We start from the raw sequence: 21,242 nt of genomic DNA on the forward strand, positions 1-21,242 counted from the left end.
GCAACATTTTGGTGCAGGTGCCTCATCTCCACTGCTATTAGCCATGATAATGAAGAACATAGGAAGAACCATTTTTGCCCACCATTCTGCTCCCACAGTAGCTAAACAGTTGTGTATATTAAGCCTGCAGGCAGGAACCCAACAAAGCAATGCTTTCCCCACTTGCAATTCCCAGCAACTGGCATTCTTCGGCAGATGGCCTGGTTGACACTGACAGAGCCTTTTCAGTGGTGGCTTCCCATTTGTGGAATGCCCTCCCCAGTAAGGTCTCTTTGACTTTCAGGAGGAAATTGAAAACATTCCTGTTTACCCACACATTCGATGGCTAAAGGGGACTACTTCTGGCAACCCAAAGATCACTGATTTTAACTGTACTTTGGAATATTTTTAACTGTGTTTTAGAATGTTTTTAATTGTTGTTTTGGAGTGTTTTTAGCTGTTTTTAGTATGCTTTTCTTTTTGTTGTTAAATTGTTTTGTTTATGTTTCCCGCCCTGGGCTCCTTTGGGAGGAAGGGTGGGATATAAACTAAACTAACTAACTAACTAACTAACTAAAGCCACCAACAGTGGAAATTCATGGCTCATAATCATTGATAGTCCAGCATCCTGTTCTCCCAGTGGCCAACCAGACGCCCCGATGGGAAGCCTGCAAACTCGTCATGAGCACAAGAGCACCTCTCCTCACATGTGATTCCCATGAACTGGCATTCGGAGGCATAATGCTTTCAGCAATGGAGGTAGAAAGCCATTGTGGCTAGTGGCCATTGATAGCCTTGTCCTCCATGAATTTGTCTAATCCTCTTTTAAAGCCATCCAAGTTGGTGGCCATCACTGCCTCTTGTGGGAGCGAGTTCCATAGTTTAACTATGTACTTCCTTTTGTCCATCCTGAGTCTTCCAACATTCAGCTTCATTGGAAAGTCCCAAGTTTTATAGTATTCTGAAAGACTGTCTTACTCCTTATATACCCAGTTGATCACTGTGCTCTGCAGGTGAGGGCCTCCTACAGACACCATCTTATCAGGAGGTCCATTCTGTACAACAGAGGAAGTGGACCTTTAGTGTTGTGAGAGCTTGGAAAAGTTACTTTTTTGAACTACAACTCCCATCAGCCCTAGGCAACATGGCCACTGGATTAGGCTGATGGGAGTTGTAGTTCAAAAAAGTAACTTTTCCAAGCTCTGGTTGTGACACCGACCCTTTGGAATTCCCTCCCCTTAAATATTAGACAGACGCCATCTCTATTATCTTTTCGGGGCCTAGTGAAGACCTTCCTCTTTCAACAAGCCTTTTAACTAGAGCAGCCTTTCCCAACCAGTGTGCCTCCAGATGTTGTTGGACCACAACTCCCATCAACCTCAGCCAGCATTGCCAATGGTCAGGAAAGATGGGAATTGTGGTCCAACAACATCTGGAGGCACACTGGTTGGGAAAGGCTGAACTAGAGACCTTATCCCAGTCTGCATCTGTGTTGGAATTGCTCTTCAAGATGTTTTTAACACTTCTTTTTAAAAAGATGTTTTGAAAGCTTTTAAAAAAATGTTTTAAAGATTTTTTATTTTAATATGTTTTTAAAGATGTTTTGTTTTTAATATATTTTAAAGACTGTTTTTATGAAGTTGTAAAGTGTTTTTTGTGCCTGTGTTTGCCGCTCTGGGCTCCTACTGGGAGGAAGGGCAGGATATAAATCTAGTAAATAAATAAATATGAAAGAGAGAGAAAAACTTCTCCCTGTCCACCTTCTCCACTCTAAGCATCATTTTATAAACCTCTCTCCCATCCTCCGCTGGCTTGCCTGCCTAAATGTTACCAGAGACAAGCTCTTGCGCTCCATGTTTTCCATTAAGCCAAAACATGGTTAACAATTGTCTGCATTGGACAAAACGAGGTGCCTCTTTACCCAGTGCATGATTAAAGTATGGAATTTGCTCCCGCAGGAAGCAGTGATGGCCCCCAACCTGGATGGCTTTAAAAGATTAGACAAATTCATGGAGGCTGAGGCTATTGCACCAGGAACTGCCTCCAGTATCAAAGGCAGTATGGCTCTGAGCGCCGGTTGCTGGGAATCACAGGTGGGGAGAATGCTGTTGCGCTCAGGTCCTTCTTGTGGGATTCCCGGGAGAGGCCTCTGGTTGGCCACTGTGCGAACAAGACGCTGGACTAGGTGGCCTTTTGTCCAATCCAAAAGGGCTCTTCTTATGCTTTTAGTTGTTATTCGCTGTTTATTTATTTATAATAATAATAATTTAATTTATGTGCCGCCTATCTGGCCGGTGGCCACTCTAGGCGACGTACAACTCAGTTACAATAAAATACATCATAATAATACAATACAAACGATAAAATTATAAAACAATGACAGTTCAGAGTAATAGGCAATTAGTCATAAAGATTAACCCTCCCTGGAAGTCCTGAAGGCCTGTCTGAAAAGCCAGGTCTTCAAGGCCTGGCGGAATACATTCAGGGAAGGGGCATGCCGGAGATCATACGGGAGGGAGTTCCAGAGAGTGGGGGCCGCCACTGAGAATGCCCTCTCTCTAGTCCCTACCAACCTAGCTGTTTTAGTTGGTGGGACTGAGAGAAGGCCCTGAGTGGCTGATCTTGTCGGGCGGCATAATTGGTGGCGTTGGAGGCGCTCCATCAGATAAGCTGGGCCGAGACCGTGTAGGGATTTAAAGGTTAATACCAACACCTTGAATTGGGCCCGGAAAACAACTGGAAGCCAATGTAGGTGAAATAATACTGGCGTGATGTGATCATGGCGGCGGCTGTTTGTAAGCAACTGCGCCGCCGCATTCTGCACCAGTTGTAGTTTCCAGACCATTTTCAAGGGTAGCCCCACGTAGAGCGCATTACAGTAATCCAAACGAGAGGTGACCAGGGCATGTACCACCAGTGGGAGCTGATGAACAGGAAGGTAGGGTTGCAGTCTACATATGAGGTGTAATTGATACCAAGCTGCCCGGCTCACTGCCGAGATCTGAGCCTCCATGGACAGCTTGGAATCCAGAACAACCCCAAGGCTGCGGACCTGATCCTTTAGGGGCAGTTTCACCCCATCGAACATCAAGTCAATATCTCCCAACCTTCCCTTGTCCCCCACGAGTAGCACCTCGGTCTTATCGGGATTCAGCTTCAACCTGTTCCTTCCCATCCATCCATTCACGGATTCCAGGCACTTGGACATGGTCTCCACAGTCAACTCTGGTGAGGATTTAAACGAGAGATAGAGCTGAGTGTCATCCGCATATTGGTGACACTGCAGCCCAAATCTCCTAATGATTGACCCCAGCGGCTTCATATAGATATTAAATAGCATGGGAGAGAGGATAGAGCCCTGTGGCACACCACAATTGAGAGGCCAAGGGTCTGAAACCTCTTCCCCCAATGCTACTTGTTGATGCCTATCGGAGAGAAAGGAGCGGAACCACTGCAGTACAGTGCCTCCTATTCCCAATCCCTCCAGGCGATGTAGAAGGATACTGTGGTCAACAGTATCGAAAGCCGCTGAGAGATCGAGGAGGACAAGAAAGGTGAATTCTCCCCTATCTAATGCCCTCCTCATATCATCCACAAGAGCGACCAAGGCTGTTTCAGTTCCATGTCCAGTTCTGAAAACCGATTGGTATGGATCTAAATAATCAGTTTCATCCAAGTGTGCCGACAGCTGATTGGCCACCACTCACTCAATGACCTTGCCCAAGAATGGTAAATTTGAAATTGGGCGAAAGTTGTTCAAAACTTGGGGATCCAAGGAGGGCTTCTTTAAGATGGGTTTTACAATTGCCTTCTTGAGGGCTAATGGCATTACACCCTCTTCCAGGGATGCATTAACCACCGCCTTAATCCCCTCACCCAATTTCTCTTTGCAGCTCACAAGGAGCCACGACGGGCAAGGATCATTTAGACATGTGGTAGGCTTCACAGTTGAGAGCACCTTGTCCACATCCTCAGAAGAGAGAGGCCGAAACCGATCCCATTTGACCGGCTTGCAACTGGTCAACTCTGGTTCATTCACTGTATCCAAGTTCCGCAAGTGTTCGATTTTGTCAGCAAAGTGCTTTGCTAATTTGTCACAGGAGGCTTTTGACTGTTTCCAGGGTTCCTGAGCAACTGGACCGACCAGGCTTCGGACCACTTGGAACAACCTCCTGGGACAGCACTCTGCGGACGCAATGGAGGCAGCAAAGAACTTCTTCTTTTCTGCCTTCACTGCCACTTGATAGGCAGCAATTGCTGCTCTAACCTGTGTCCGGACATCTTCGGAACGTGATTTCCGCCACCGGCGTTCTAGTCGTCTCACCTCCTGTCTCAGATTATGCAACCGTGGTGTATACCATGGTGCTAACTGAATTCTGTTCAGGGGGAGAGGACGTTTCGGAGCCACCCGGTCCAATGCCCTGGTGATTCCCTCGTTCCACTCTATCACCAGGGCATTGACCGGGTGGTCTTCAGCAGGTTCCAATTCCCCAAGCGCAGTCAGGAATCCTTCTGGATCCATCAGGCGCCTGGGGCAGACCATTCTAATAGGTCCTTTTCCCCTGTGGAGGGAGTGTGGCATCGAGAAGTCTATATTTACCAGATAGTGATCTGACCATGACACAGGGGTGGAATAAACCACCCCCAACTTCAGAGCACTTCCCTCCCCTCCCAGGACAAACATAAGGTCGAGAGCATGACCGGCTACATGGGTGGGCCCAATATTACTAAGGTGCAGTTCCCAGGAAGCCATGGTTTCCAGGAAATCCCGAGGGGCTCCAATGAGAGCGGTCTCGGCATGTACGTTGAAGTCACCCAGCACCAATAATTCTGGGGACAACGCCCGTACAGCCGAGACCACCTCCAGCACCTCGGCCAGGGAGTCTGCTGTGCAGTGGGGTGGGCGGTACACAAGCAGGATCCCCAAACTGCCCTTCGGGCCCAACCTCCAGTACATGCAGTCAACAAACTTAGTCCTATGAAGAGGAGGTCTGGCAAAAACTAAAGACTCCCGATAGATGACTGCCACTCCCCCTCCCCGCCTTCCTACCCTCGGCTGCTGTGCGTAACGGAAACCCGGCGGGCACATGGCCTCAAGAATGGGAGCTGAGGCCTCATCCAGCCAAGTCTCCATAATACATGCCAGGTCTGCCCGCTCATCCAAGATAATATCATGGATGTGTGATGTTTTTTGTACTACAGACCTGGCATTACACAGCAGTAGTCGAAGGTCAGTCGGAATCCTGCATCCCCCAGTTATCATCTGGTTCTGGACAGACCCGGAACATGGGATGGGTATTAAGCATCTATCCCGTGTTCCCCTAATCTGGCCTGGTCTGCCAGCAGTACCATTCCAGCGTCTGCCGCCCACTTTTTCTATAGTTTGGCCCCTCACTCTCCCTGTCACATCCCCCCCTGGCTTGCACATGCCCCTATCCCCGTCCGCCGATCAGACAGGCCACCCTCCCTAAAACAATAATAAACCGGAGACCCGCCTCTATCACACTCTGCAACTGTAAATTAATTTAAATTAAAATTAAAATTAAAATCAGTGCAATCAGTGCAAAATTTATTTATTACATTCATATACCACCTCATAGCCAAAGCGCTCTGGGAGGTTTACAGCAGTTAAAAACAATAAAAACAAATATACACTTTTTAAAACACAAAAAACCATTTAAAAACACAATTTAAAATATTTAAGAACAATTTAAAAACACATGCTAAAATGCCTGAGAGAAGAGGAAAGTCTTGACCTGGTGCCGAAAAGATAAGTGTTGACGGCAGGCGCACCTTGTCAGGGACATCATTCCATAATTTGAGGGCCACCACTGAGAAGGCCCTCTCCCTTGTTGCCAGACTCCCAGCTTCCCTCGCAGTAGGGACCCGCAGGAGGGCCTTGGATGTTGAGCGTAGTGTACAGGTGGGTTCGTGTCAGGAGAGGCATTCTATCAGGTATTGTGGTCTCAAGTCGTGTAAGGCTTGATAGGTTAAAACCAGCACCTTGAATCGAGCCCGGAAACATACAGGCAGCCAATGCAATGTTGTTTTATGTTGCATTTTAATTGCTGTATTTGTTTCCTGCACCACAATGCCATGATGTGGTGGCCACATCAATTCAGTAGCTATGTAAGGCTGCAATCCTAACCCAATTTACCTGGGAGCAAGCTTCATTGAATTCAATGAATGCTGCCCTGGGCTCCTGCCAGGAGGAAGGGCAGGATATCAATCAATCAATCAATCAAACTTACTTCTTTGTAAACTTGATTAAGATTGTGCTGTAACCAACCAAGCAAATAGTAACCCTTCAATAGTGAATTTCATAGTGATTTTTTAATTATTTTACAAAAATTGAAATTGAAAAAGTTGGAATATTGCTGAATTCATGTGAGATAAGCAAAAAAAATGGAAAATTTGGCCCATTGCTCACATATTTCATCTTCCCTGAATCACCAGAGCTTGGAAAAGTTACTTTTTTGAACTACAACTCCCATCAGCCCAATCCAGTGGCCATGCTGGTTGGGGCTGATGGGAGTTGTAGTTCAAAAAAGACTTAGAAAGAATGAGAACACACACACAGGATATGGGGTAATATGGACAACGCAAGTCTGTCCCAGTGTGTTTGTGGAAAGGGAATCAGTTTCACAAGAAAAATGAGTCATCTCCTTGAACTTCTGAGTTGCGAGTCATTCCAGCCTAAACCTCATTCGCCTGTTTGAGAAAAGTGAGGCAATTCTCCTCGGGCATTTCATTAAATCAGCGGGCTGGAGTTGTGGTTTGGTGTTGTGTGCAGGCCATGGGGTCTGTGGCTAGCTGAGTGCAAGTTCTCCTGCCTCCAGAGGGTTCAGTGATCCAAAACCAATGGCAAACCAGCCCTTAATGAGACACTCTGTTTGGAAAGAGGAATGCTTGGAAGCAGACTGGGACATCAGCTGGCAAGAGAATTTATGAGGGGTTTGGGCTTGCCTTGCTGGATGTTTGATGGTTCCATGTCTGTGTCACACATGGGGCAGTGACTTGAACTCAGAGACCTGCCGCTGTCCTTTTTAAAAAAAATATGTGATTTTTGAAGAAGGAATTCCATCTCCAGTTCTGTTTTCCGACCTATGTAGCAAATGGATATATGAAGCAGCCTTGTAATCAGACCATTGGTTCAGCTAAGCCAGTATTGATCACCCCAACTGACAGTGGCTCAACAGAGTCTCAGAGACAGGAGGGCCCTTCCCTTCCTAACAATAAAGTTGGGTTTATCGTTCCCAAAAGCCATTAGTGGTGAACCGCAATTTTGACAGCAGCTGTTTATGTCTTTCTTTGGAAGGAGTGATCCGGCTTTCGTTACAGGACTGTAGGGGGGAGTCTATGGAATGATTTAAAGTGGTTTGAGAAGTGACCAATAGTCTAACCTCTGAGCGTTTCCCTTTTTACCTTAAAGTCAATTAGAATTCAAGGAATCCATTTAGACTTCCAGCTTTGAGGTGCTGCTTGAAAAAATGAACAAGAGATTGTCGGTCAGATTAAAGCCAAGAGTCACTCCGAGATACACTGGTAAGTAATCTGAGGATTTCAAATGCTACAGTCCTAAGCATCCTTACTAGGATGAGCAGGAAAGATATCATGGATACATAGGGAGGTGCCTTATATTGAGGTAGGCCATTACGTAGCTCCATATTATCTACACAAGTTGTTCCCAAATTTATCCCCCCCACCCCATGGACCCCTTCATTTTTCTGTCTGTTGCAATTGTAATGCACTGTGGCAGATGCTGTATAATTTTTAATTGTGTTTTAATTGCTTCTTCTATTTCTTATGAGAGCCAGTGTGGTGTAGTGGTTAGAGTGTTAGACTATGACCTGGGAGACGAGGGTTCGAATCCCCACACAGCCATGAAGCTCACTGGGTGACCTTGGGCCAGTCACTGCCTCTCAGCCTCAGAGGAAGGCAATGGTAAATCCCCTCTGAATACTGCTTACCATGAAAACCCTATTCGTAGGGTCACCAGAAGTTGAGATCGACTTGAAGGCAGTCCATTTCCATTTTCAAGCATGATTGCACAGAAATAAATCCCATTGAACTCAATAAGCATGCAAATGATCAAACCTGCCCTCCCCTCCTCCCTCTTGCCTCTCCCCTCTCCCTTCCTTCACCCCTCCCCTCCCCTCCCCATCCCCTCCTTCTCCTTCCTCTCCCCTCCCCCTCCTCCTCCCTCTCCCCCATGGTCAGCTTTACTTATCCTAGGACTAAGACCAGGAGACCAGGATTCGAATCCCCACACCGCCATGAAGCTCCCTGGGTGACCTTGGGCCACTCACTGCCTCTCAGCCTCAGAGGGAGGCAATGGCAAACCCCCTCTGAATACCGCTTACCATGAAAACCCTATTCGTAGGGTCGCCATAAGTCGGGATCGACTTGAAGGCAGTCCATTTTTATTTCCTATATTGTGTTAAATTTGAATTCCATGGAATTATAAATTTTCTTCATCACAGACATGCCACAGACCATGATGAACTCAGAATGGACCTCACAAGACACTGGTGGTCTGCAGATCAGAGTTTGGGAACCCCTGGTTTACACTGACTGTCACGGTCAGCAGGTCTCCAGGGTTTCAGACAAGGGACATCCCCCTCTTTCCCTGGAGATGCCTAGGATTGAACCAGGGACACCTTCTGCATGCAGAGCAGATGCTCTACCACTGGAGAGCATAATGAAAACATTGACCCAGGGTGCGGCAGCTGCAAAACAGGCACATTTGATGATAGGGATTTTTAGGCAAGGGACTGAAAATAAAACTGCCAATAGCATAATGCCATTATACAAATCTATGGTGTGACCACACTTGGGAATACTGTGTGTAGTTCTGGTTGCCTCACCTCAAAAAGGTTCAGAAAAGGGCAACCAGAATGATCAAGGGGCTGGAGCGACTCCCTTACGAGGAAAAATTGCAGCATTTGGGGCTTTTTAGTTTAGAGAAAAGGCGAGTCAGAGGAGACATGATCAAAAGTGTATAAAATTATGCATGGCATGGAGAAAGTGGATAGGGAGTAGTTTTTTCTCCTTCTCTCATACTAGAACTTGGGCACAGTAGCATAGTGGCAAATCCAGAAGTGCAGGATCTCATGTTAGCACAGCCACACACCCTTCCCCCTTTTTTGCTGCTGTGTTGAGAATGAGATCCTTGTTAATGCCTTCTCCCACAACAACAGACATCCCTAGGAGCCAATAAGCATGAAAGGGGAGAGTGTTGCCTCCTGAGAAGAGTCTTCTCAGTGGCTGACTGACCTTTCACTCTGATTGGCTCCAATCAGCAGGAAAGGACAAGGAAGCATGTTAGAAGACTCTTCTCAGTGGCTAACACTTGCTACCGGGCCAAGTTCAAGGTTCTAGTTTTGGCGTACAAAGCCCTATACAGCTCGGGACCAGGATACCTGAAAGACTGTCTTGCCCCTTATATACCCAGCCGATCACTGCGCTCTGCAGGTGAGGGCCTCCTGCAGATACCATCTTATCAGGAGGTTCATTCTGCACAATATAGGAAACGAACCTTTAGTCTGGCGGCACCTGCCCTTTGGAATTCCCTCCCTTTGAATATTAGGCAGGCGCCATCTCTGCTATCTTTTCGGCGCCTTTTGAAGACTTTTCTTTTTCAACAAGCCTTTTAAGTTGAGACCTATCCCAGTCTGTCTCTGTGTCAGATTTGCTTAATGTTTTTAATAATGTTTTTAACCTTTTTTTAAAAAGTTTTTAACGCTGTTTTGTCTTAATGTATTTTAAGATTTGTTTTTATGATGTTTTAAAGTGTTTAAAGTGTTTTTAGTGCCTTGTTTGGCGCCCTGGGCTCCTGCTGGGAGGGCGGGATACAAATTAAATAATTAATTAATTAAATAAATAAATAAATAACACACTTCCCTTTCATGCTGATTGGCTCACAGGATGCTGGAGACATAGGGGCTCTGCTCCCAAAAAAGCAAAGGGTCTAAGACCTCCCCTGGATGACTACACCCTTGCTTGTGTACATCCAATGAAGATGAATGTTGGAAGATTGAGGGCAAACAAAAGACAGCAATTCTTCACACAGCGCACAGTGAAGTTATGGAATTCACTACTACAAGATGGGCAACGGCCATCAAACTGGAGTGCTTTAAAAGGGGGTAGTCAAGTTCATGGAGGATCAGGCTTTCACTGGCTACTGGCCGCAATGTCTATGTTCTACCTCCACTGTCAAGGCAGTATACCTCCGAATACCAGCTGCTGGGGAATCACAGGAGGGGAGAGTGCAGTTGAGCTTGGGTCCTGCTTGCGGGCTTTCATAGAATCATAGAACAGTAGAGTTGGAAGGGGCCTATAAGGCCATCAAGTCCAACCCCCTGCTCAGTGCAGGAATCCAAGTCAAAGCATTCCCGACAGATGGCTGTCCAGCTGCCTCTTGAAGGCCTCCAGTGTCGGAGAGCCCACTACCTCTCCAGGTAATTGGTTCCATTGTCATATGGCTCTAACAGTTAGGAAGTTTTTCCTGATGTCCAGTCGAAATCTGGCTTCCTCTTACTTGAGCCCATTATTCCGTGTCCTGCACTCTGGGACGATCGAGAAGAGATCCCGGCCCTCCTCTATGTGACAACCTTTCATGTACTTGAAGAGTGCTATCATATCTCCCCCTCAGTCTTCTCTTCTCCAGGCTAAACATGCCCAGTTCTTTCAGTTCTTTTGATTGGGACGGCTGGTTTGCCACGGTGGGAACAGGATGCTAGACTAGATGGGTTCAAAGGAAGGTTCCCCCCCCCAATAAAATTATAAACCGCTTCACAACCAAAAGTTACCAAAGCGGTGTACAATAAAATAAGATAGAAAAGACGACACAGTAAACTGAAAGCAATACAGCCATGTCTACCACTGTACAATTTATTTATTTATTTATTATTTGATTTATATCCCGCCCTTCCTCTCAGCAGGAACCCAGGGCGGCAATTATTGTATGCCTCTGAGTACCAGCTGCTGGGAATCACAGGAAGGGACTTGCAAGGGTTCCGGTAGGCACCTGGTCAGCTGCTGTGGGAACAGGATGGTAGACTAGATGGACCTTCTGATCCGACAGGTCACTTACTGCATTTTTAGGGTTGTCCTTATGAAATAAGCCCTGTTGAGCTCAGACTAGACTAGAAATATGTAGATAATATCTTGCTCTGTCATGGTCTTTGGACTTGCACCCTCCCCTTACTAAATATAAGGACATGAAAATCTTAATACATATCGAGGCATTTTTTTAGATTTCCGGCTTTCGTTGATTGCATTCTGTTTAATTTTCTGCTGACGTTTTTTCATTCTTGTACAGCAGCTTGGGGCCCGCAGGCTGAAAAAGAATATACAAATAAAACATTTCTCACTTATTCTAATGTTACATCAGACCAACAGAGCCATGGGGGAGGGGGTACAGTTTGACTGAAACAGTCACGATGGGGAGGATGTGCTTTCCTCTGTGGGACATGTCCCCAAAGTGAATCCCTCAAGTTGTTCTTGGGTAGGAAAAGATATTGGGGCCCACATGTGTTTTCTCTACAGGGTGAAAAACAGCTGGGGAGGAAAGGTCCACAGAGAAAAGGTTAAGCAACCCATCCTCGCCACGCTGCTGCTCTGATAAAAATTTGTATTAAAGTAAAAATGAAGACTTATCAGGAGACACTCAACAATTCTCTCCATGATCATGCTGAGTTCAACCTCCAGAGAGAGAATTTTGGAGCTGTGAGTTGGTTGAAACTGGAGCATTCTTGGTCTGTACAATGTCTGTCCTTGGAGACCTGAGGTAGGACTAGCGGTTGAGCTATCTTGGAATATCTTCGCCTCCACTCTGATCTGCTTGGGGAAGGGCCGTAGCTCAGTGGTAGGCCTCAGGTTCAGTTATCCACAGCATCTCCAGGGATGGTTGGGGAAGACGACTTCTGCCTGAAACCCTGGAGAGCCGCTGCCAGTCAGTGTACAGAAACCATAGCTAGATGGCTAGATGTGCAGTTCTCCAACCAAACAATGTTTACCGAAATGCATATATTAAGGGGAAATGTGTGCAAAAAATTATTTATGCATTTTTATTTTAACAAAATTTATATACCGCTTGAATGCAAAGACCTCTAAGCTATTTGCAAAAAACATGAAAATGAATACATTATGAAAATAACGTACAAAAATGCATTGTATTGGGAGAAATTGCTTGCAAAAATGTAGAGATTTGTCAAAACTGCATGCAAAACGTGTTTATAAGGAGAAATTTGCATTGAAATGCTGAAGAATTTCCATGAGTATGTATGTATGTATCTATCAATCAATCAAAAAGCCCAGCAGATTCCTGCAGAAATGTGGAGAGCTGAATTTATGACGGGGAAAAATGAGTAGCGGAGGGAACTGAAATTGACAGATCCTTCCTCCCTTGCTGGGAATGTCCCCGACCTGAAACCCTGGAGAGCTGCTGCCAGTCAGTGCCAACAATACTGAAGTAGATGGACCAATGGCCTGATCTGGTGTGAGGCAGCTTCCAACACCTCCAGTGTTTTCGCCCATCCAAAGGAAACGAAATCTTGCATGCCTAATGGCATGAGCTCAGACTGAGTCCCATGCAGTGCAGTGGCTGAGAACAGTTTTTTCCACTGTTCAGTTTGAATGCACAAGTGACAGCAGTAACTCCAGTGCGGGACGCTTGCACGGGCCCCCGCTCGGGTGAAAGAATAAAAGAAATGTTGGGAAACTCTGCCAAAGAGAGAACAGACTTTGTAATGTTTTCCCAAGGGAGTGAGAGTCTGTAGGAAATGAGCACTAAGGTATCAGACGGCATCCCTCCTCGTCTAAAAAGAGACACCGCTCCCTCCACCCCCCACCCCCCAGGGATGTGTTGTTAAATCAAACAATCATGTTACACCATTCCTTTCCCTTTCCAGCAACTCCTGGCACCAGGGTGGGCAGCGGACGCTTCTCCATTGACGAAATGCACCAGAGAGAGAGAGAGACTGCTCACATCCTGTGGGGGCACATCTGGTTCTAGTAATGGAAAAAGACAACAGTCGGGAGCATGACACATGAGTCAGCAGACGGCTCAGGGAGAAACTGGGGGCAGGAAAAGGCTGTGCAGGGCTCAGAAAAAGCACCATTGGTCTGGCCCACAGCTGCCACAGAGCAGTAAGGGATGAGATGGAGAGCAGGGTGGCTAACAGAGGTACGCAAGGATTCCCCCCATTTTGCAACTGTATTATTTTTTGTTAATAGAGCCTGCTTTTGTTTTCTTATGAATTCATTGAAATTGCATTTGGTTCGTAATTTACGGCTCACTTACATGATGGTTTAGTGTGTGTTTGGTGCTACTCACAACCCCTTTTAATTTGCATGGTTCACATGACATTACTGGCAAACAGAAGCTATCACACAGTTTCCCCCCTGTAAATCTGTACTAACCCAATCCTTTGATAATACAAAAAGGGAAGGAAAAAAAATCTTCACTCCATATCTCTAGTGCTTGCAGACACTTTGCTTCGATGCTTTTAGGTGGGTGTGTCAATCGTTCCCCTCTCCACGCCCACTCACTCCTCCTTCCTTCATTCATTTCATTTCCGGTGTGTTGACAAACAACTTCCAGCTGCTCTCCCCCATTTTGCAAGCCTTTTTTATGTTGCTGCAAATGGTGCATTATTTTTCTTTCCCCCCTAACATGTGCGCAAAAGCGTAACACTGCTCAAACAAAGATTTGTATTTCGGCTATATTGTAGAGAAATACAAATAATCACACTTCCAGGTTGTTGTTTTCTTAAATGAAATTTACTGGTAGAACAAACTGGGCATGCTTGGTTGCCAGGTTACCAGAGGGAGTGGAAATGTTAACTTAGAGGGTGTGGTCCTTAGGAAATTGCATGATTGATCCTTCCTCTCAGTGTAAATAGAAAACACCATGTTTGCAGCTGGCATTGAGCCCTTACTGTGGACGATGCAAACAGAAAATGGAGATAAAAACAGCATCTTCCGTACGAAGTAATGCTCCAATGTGGATAAGCCCTTATTTGAAGTGTAGGACCAGTCACGACAATTATGACTTCATGGGCTAGCCTTGAAGTTGATTTGGAACCTGCAGTTACTACAGGATGCAACTGTCCAGGTTGTTATGTGGTTCAGCCAGTCGGAGCCATATATCTCTGGTTCTGAAAGAGTTGCACCCCAATACACTTCTGGTCCTAGTTCAAAGTATGGATGAAAATGAAATGGACTGCCTTCAAGTCGATCCCGAGTTGTGGCGATCCTATGAATACCATTTCATGGTAAGCGGTATTCAGAGGGGGTTTACCATTGCCTTCCTCTGAGGCTGAGAAGCAGTGACTGGCCCAAGGTCACCCAGTGAGCTTCATGGCTGTGTGGGGATTTGAACCCTGGTCTCCCAGGTCGTAGTCCAACACTCTAACCCAGCCTTTCCCAACCAGTGTGCCTCCATATGTTGTTGGACCACAACTCCCATCAGCCTCAGCCAGCATTGCCAATGGTCAGGAAAGATGGGAATTGTGGTCCAACAACATCTGGAGGCACACTGGTTGGGAAAGGCTGCTCTAACCACTACACCACACTGGCTCTCAAAGTATGGATAGGAGGGAGAAATTCATTTGGTACATACTTCAGTGCAAACCTAGCTAATTCACACATTATGAACCAAAATGCAGCCACCCTTAAAAATTTATCCTTATCTGAATGTTAAGATACAACCTTCCAAACCAAAAATGGAGACATAAAGTGTATATTAGGGGAAAGTGCACAAAAAAGCCTTGTACTAATGAAAGTGATATATAAAAATGTTTTATATTAGGGAAAATGCTTACAAAAACACACATACTAGGAAAAACAGCACACAAAAACGGATACGTCAAGTGAGGGAAGAAATTCACAAACTGACGTGGAAATGGGGAGAACTGTCGGGTCCCAGTCAAAGGAGTCCACAATGGAGAAAACCCAGAGGCTCCGGTGTCAGACCAAGCCCTGGCCCTGGTTACATCTGAGAGTGAGAAGCCAGGGTCCTATGACAAGTTCACCCTCCGACATCGAGGCCGAATGGGTGCCAAGCCCACGGGAGAGGCATTGCCTGAAATACCAGCTGGAGACCCTGCCCATCCGGAGGAGCGCCCGACTACAGGTCGGTACATACTTTGCTCCTTGGGAGCAAAGGTCTGGCTGCAGGTTGTCAGTGGGAGTCAGCTAAGGCAGTGCCAGTCTGGGAGAGCTGCTGGAACAGTCTATACATCAGCTCGGCACCCTGACCTGTCTGCCGATTGCCCGTTGACTCCAGGCCTGACCTCACGCTCCTCTGGACCTTTTGCCTTGCCCTGTGTTGCCTACGGACTGCTCTGACCTTGCTTGTTGGCTGACCCCTTTGCTGTCGTGGACTGTCTCAGGGCTCTGACTTTGGACTGGCCCTGGATACTGCCTTGGTGTTGCCTGCAACTGTATCAACTTTAAATGTACATGTTGTTGCTGTTATGTGCCTTCAAGTCGATTACGACTTATGGCGACCCTATGAATCAGCGACCTCCAAGAGCATCTGTCATGAACCACCCTGTTCAGATCTTGTAAGTTCAGGTCTGTGGCTTCCTTGATGGAATCAATCCATCTCTTGTTTGGCCTTCCTCTTTTTCTACTCCTGTTTTTGTTTCACTGTATATATTGTCTTCTTCACTGTATATAAAGCACTTAATATAAAAATATAAAGCACTTAAAAAAGACAAATAATTGGGTGTTAGAACAAATTAAACCAGAACTATCACTAGAAGTTAAAATGATGAAACTGAGGTTATCATACTTTGGACACATAATGAGAAGACAGGATTCACTAGAAAAGACAATAATGCTGGGAAAAACAGAAGGGAGTAGAAAAAGAGGAAGGCGAAACAAGAGATGGGTTGATTCCATAAAGGAAGCCACAGACCTGAATTCACAAGATCTGAACAGGGCGGTTCACGACAGACGCTATTGGAGGACACTGATTCACAAGGTCGCCATAAGTCGTAATCAACTTGAAGGCACATAACAACAACAAAAGCACTTAATGCTTTTGGGACCTAGCGACTTCCAGAGTTGTCTCTCCTCTATATTGTCCTGTCTGGGCTTGAAGACTTTCCAGGGAGGCTTTTCACAGAGCCACACCCACAGGAGCCATTCATGATGCAAGGAAGTGCTCTCTGTTGTGGCACCCCGATGGTGGAATGCCATTTTTCTGGGTTCTAATCAATAAAATCTTTTTATTTTTTGGTGCAAACTCCAAATGGTGGCTGTTTTCTTGGAAATGTGCAGGTTGTAAGTTGCTAGTCCACTTTGAAATAACATAGCGGCTTGACAGCTTAATGACAGTTGATTGTTTTAGCAACACTCTTAATTTACTGTACTGGAACCATTGTGTTTTAAGTGGAATTTAATGTAGCATGCCATGCTATCAATATGACGAAGGGCGGGTTATAAATATTTCAAGCCAATATGGTTGCAGCTGGGCCTTTAAGAATTACAGCGGTGCTGTGGCATGAAATAAACACTCTATTGGCAGAGTCCTGGTTTGACGTTTATAAAGCACGTTAGGTAATCAGGTGCCAGGGCTATGTATGGCCTTTGCGCATAAAATCCAGTTGTCTGCCTCCATTTAGCTGTCCCTTCATTTCCTTTTTGGAAAAAGCATAGTTCCTGTCATCTATCAGGATCAAAAAATGACTTCACTTAGATGGTCTTCATTATTTATTTTTTTTGCAAATTACAATGGCCAGAAAAATAAACAGAACGCAAACCTCCCACGGGCAGACACACAGCAGCCCTCCACAGGTTCCTCCGAGAACTTATTGTTTCAATAGTGCCAACAGTGCAACACTTTGAGAAATGGGAGAAGGTGTTTTATTTATTTTATTTATATATTACATTTATTACCCCACCTTTCCTTTCATGATAGAAACCCAAGGCGGCTTACATATGGTTCCCAGGAGGTCTCCCATCCAGGCACTGACCAGACCTGACCCTGCTTAGCTTCAGCAGGGTGCTGGCCTCATGTGCCTTCAGACCATAGCCTGGGAGAGTGTCTTAAGAAAAGCAGGAAAATTTGGGGAAGGGGACTGGACTCTTCTTTACTTGGAGCTGAAAGCATGGAAGCTATGCAGACAGAGCACAGCCATCATGGCTAGCATCCACTGCCTTGAAATGCAAATGATATGAAAAGAAGTGTACATAGTGTTGTCAGTTTGTGTGTATGTATGCAAAATAAGCCTGCTCCACCTTTCAGTGGTTTACTTTGTGGCCACCCTCAAAAAACATCACCACCACCCTGGAGCAATTCCTGTGGACGCTCATGAGTATGCGTCTTCTCTTCCTAATACTGCTGGCCAAGTCGTAAAACCTGGCATCCCCAAAGCTGTGCCCGTGGGCATCATGGCGCCCTCAGACACATCTCCCTATGGCCCCCTGCCTCTCTTCATTTTTAGTTTAAATGCAGTTTTTGTTTGATAATGGGGAGGTTGTTTTTCTTTTCAGAGGGCCTGAGTTTTGGTTTGGAGTGGGCATAGATGTTTTGTCTTTTGGGGCGGGGCAAGGATCTGAGCATCCCCAGTTTCTCTTCTGTGAAACGGGAGGATTTTGTGGTGTCCCTAGCAGCATTAGATTTTGAAAGGTGTCCTCCCCCCCCCCCGCAGCCCAAAAAAGGCTGGAGACTCCTCTACACCTAAAAGATGCTCAGCAGGACAAAATCATTGCTCCCTGTGGCTGTGGTAGAGCCTTGCCTACGCAGGACACTAATGGACTTTTTATAGGAATGCACTCGATAAGTGCTAAGTGATTTCAGATATTTTTAAAAAGACATTTTATAATACTGTCTTGCAGCCAACAGATAAGACAGCTGCTGTTCCTTAGGAAGTTACCTCCTCGTTCTGTCCCTGACTACATGACCCAGGTTTAGCCTCTGTAAGAGCAGATTGGGGTGGGCTGGCTATACTTTTTCCTGTTTTCTGAGAAAGATTCCAACTGGGGAGGCAAAATGCAAAAGTCTACCCCACCCGCTCATCACGACGGCCCTATCAGAAACGTAGGGGTGGGTTATGTCGAGGGGATTCCCCATTTTGGTTTTTTTTGAAAAGAAGGAAGAGGTCAAGTCTACCCTCTAGCCCACCCTAGAGGACAATGAAGGAATTTCAGACTCAACAAGACAACAGGTGCCATGTTAAGCCATGGCAATATTATCACAAGGTTAGAGCGCATGCTTACGTAGTGCCCCCAAAACAAACACATCATAAAAAGAGGACATGGACTGCATAAAATCTGCACATGCTAATTCACGTGTGTAGATGTAATGTAGAAATAATGAAATACAAAATATTTCACCATAGTGTGGAAGGCTCTGACCAGGCAGCCTCTCTGCTTGCTTGGCCTGCTGTCCAGTGTGGAAAGGCAATTTCAAGGCCCCTCCTGCTTTCCCTCAGGGGTGTGTGTTTCTTTAAGTCAGCCTCGGATTGGGCAGCTCTTCAGATAGAGGACTGGCTGCTGTAAAGTAGGGCACCCGGTGGCCTGAAGACCCCATATGAAGGATGCATTTATTTATTTATTTATTTATTATCTGATTTATATCCCACCCTTCCTCCCAGCAGGTGCCCAGGGCGGCAAAGAAAAGCACTAAAAACACTTTAAAACATCATAAAAACAGAGTTTAAAATACATTAAAGCAAAACATCTTTAAAAACATTTTTTTTCAAGACATCTTTAAAAAAAGGTTAAAACATTTTTAAAAAAGGTTTAAAAACATATTAAAAAGCAATTCCAACACAGATGCAGACTGGGACAAGGTCTTAGTTTAAAAGGCTTGTTGAAAGAGGAAGGTCTTCAGTAGGCGCCGAAAAGATAACAGAGATGGCGCTTGTCTAATATTTAAGGGGAGGGAGTTCCACAGGGTAGGTGCCGCCACACTAAAGGTCCGCTTCCTATGTTGTGCAGAATGGACCTCCTGATAAGATGGTATCTGCAGGAGGCCCTCACCTGCAGAGCGCAGTGATCGACTGGACATATAAGGGATAAGACAGTCTTTCAGGTATCCTGGTCCCAAGCTGTATAGGGCTGTACACCAAAACTAGAACCTTGAACTTGGCCTGGTAGCAAATGGGCAGCCAGTGCAATTCTTTCAGCAATGGGGTGACATGTTGGCGATACCCTGCCCCAGTGCGCAGTTCTGCCGCTTTAATGGACATTCAAAGTATTAGTGCCATTTGATATGTGAAGGTAGAAAGAATATGGGGGGGAGGGGTTGGCTTGGTCTGACATCTCTCTCTGCCAGACCCTTTGGCTCTCCAGATGCTGTTGAACTACAATTCACATCAGCCCCAACAAGTATGGTCAAAGGGAAGGGATGATGAGAGTTGTGGCTTAGCAACATGTGAAGGGTGAAAAGTCTCCCCCACCGGCTCTATGCAGAGCCAAACATGTACAAGAGACATAAGGTTCTCAGTTCTTATTTGATACCCATTCGGACCTGTTCCTATTGGGCTGTCTTGCTTAAACTGTGCAGCTGGTGGTGTATCCAGTGCAGATTATTGCAAGCCATTTTCAAGACTTTGGTCCAGAGGGAACCCAAGTCCACCAAAAAAGGGGGCAGCGGGAAATGATAGGGAGCTATGCTTGCTGCTTCAGGCAAACTTCCAAAATTCAGAAGAACTCCCTGATGGTATGAGGTGACTGCTGCAGGTGGTGGTGGACTCTTCTTCATTAGAGGTTTTTAAGCAGAGCCTGCATGTCCACCTGTCAGGGACGCTGTAGGAATGGATTTCCTGCATTGGTAGCGGGTTGGACTGGATGACCTTTGGAGGTACTTTTCAACTGTTGCGATTCCTGTGCACTAGAGGTATCATGCACCCATTCCTGGTGAGAGTTGAAAAGTTCCAAAATATCCAAAGGGCACCAAGCTGATGATGGCTGGGCTAAGTACTACCAAGCTGAATCCTGTTGATTCACGCTTAAGTTATTCAGAACCTTTACCTCAACTCCGAACAAGCTGCGCAGATGATCTATCTCGCAGGGTTGTTGTAAGGATAACATGGGGAAGAAGAGAATCATGTATGCCACCTTCAGCTCCTTGGGGGAAAGGTGGGATATAAATGCACGAGTAATATTAATAATGATTTGTGCACAGACCTGCTGACATTATCCAACCACCGCATTGGATCCTTGGCTTGAGCTCAAATTTATAATCTCATGGGACTCCCAATTCTTGGGGGACGGGGAATGCTCCTTTGGATTTAGCTTAAGTACACACATACAGCATACCCAACTAATAGATTAGGTCAGCCTTTGCCAACCTGGCACCCTCAAGACGCTTTGGACACGCAGCTGATCGTTGTAGTCCAAAACACCTGAAGGGCACCGCGTTGGCGGAGGCTGGATAAGAAGCACATTTCCTCCTTGAAAGCTATAAATGGGTAAGATAAACACATGACATTGTCCAGGAACATATCACAGTCGAGAACATCCTCAAAAAGGATTCTTTTTTAGAGTATACCAACTATATTTTTTCCTCCAAGGATACTTAAAAAAAAAAAGCCAGCTGGGACAGGGCTTTGTGGAACTCAAAAGCTCGCACGCTGTGGTGGTCCTTTTATTGTCTTCGTAATTTTATCCAAATGCAGCAACGTGGCTGCCTTTTCCTGCTCTTCCTCAAAGTGTTGGCAGCCTGCTTTGCAAAATTGAGAAATGCTGCTCTTTTCTGCTTAATGTAGGAAAACCAGCATTGAAAGATTGAATGTGTTCCTGCAGGGCTAGGAACACAGGAAGTAGCCTTATAATAAGCCAGACCGCCTAGCTCGGTAATGTCTACACTGACTGGCAGGCGCTCTGCAGGATTTCAAGCAGGGAAACTTTCCCAGGCCTGCCTAGAGAGGCCAGGGATTGAACCTGGAACTGTCTGCATGAAAAGCAAACACTCTCCCACTGAGCTACAGCCCTGCCCAAGGCCTTGATGGATGACTGGCTCTAGGTCTGAGGGGATCCTGGGCAATGTCATTTCTGGGGGGCCCTCCCCTTTGCCAGCTCACACTGGCAGGCTTACCTGGAACAGAAGCAGCTGGCATCACTCCAAATAGCGCTGGATGGGTGCGGGGGGAGAGAAGGGCTGGACCTAGCACTACTTAAATCCCCCCAATGGCCCAGAACCATAATTAGCCAAGGGCACTGTGGAAAAGTAAATTGGTGGCTAGACCCAGCTCTCATCCAACACCACATTTCAAACGAGTTGATTTTATCCACATCATTAA

This window comes from Rhineura floridana, chromosome 5, assembly GCF_030035675.1.
Source record: "Rhineura floridana isolate rRhiFlo1 chromosome 5, rRhiFlo1.hap2, whole genome shotgun sequence".
In the NCBI taxonomy this organism is placed as follows: domain Eukaryota; kingdom Metazoa; phylum Chordata; class Lepidosauria; order Squamata; family Rhineuridae; genus Rhineura; species Rhineura floridana.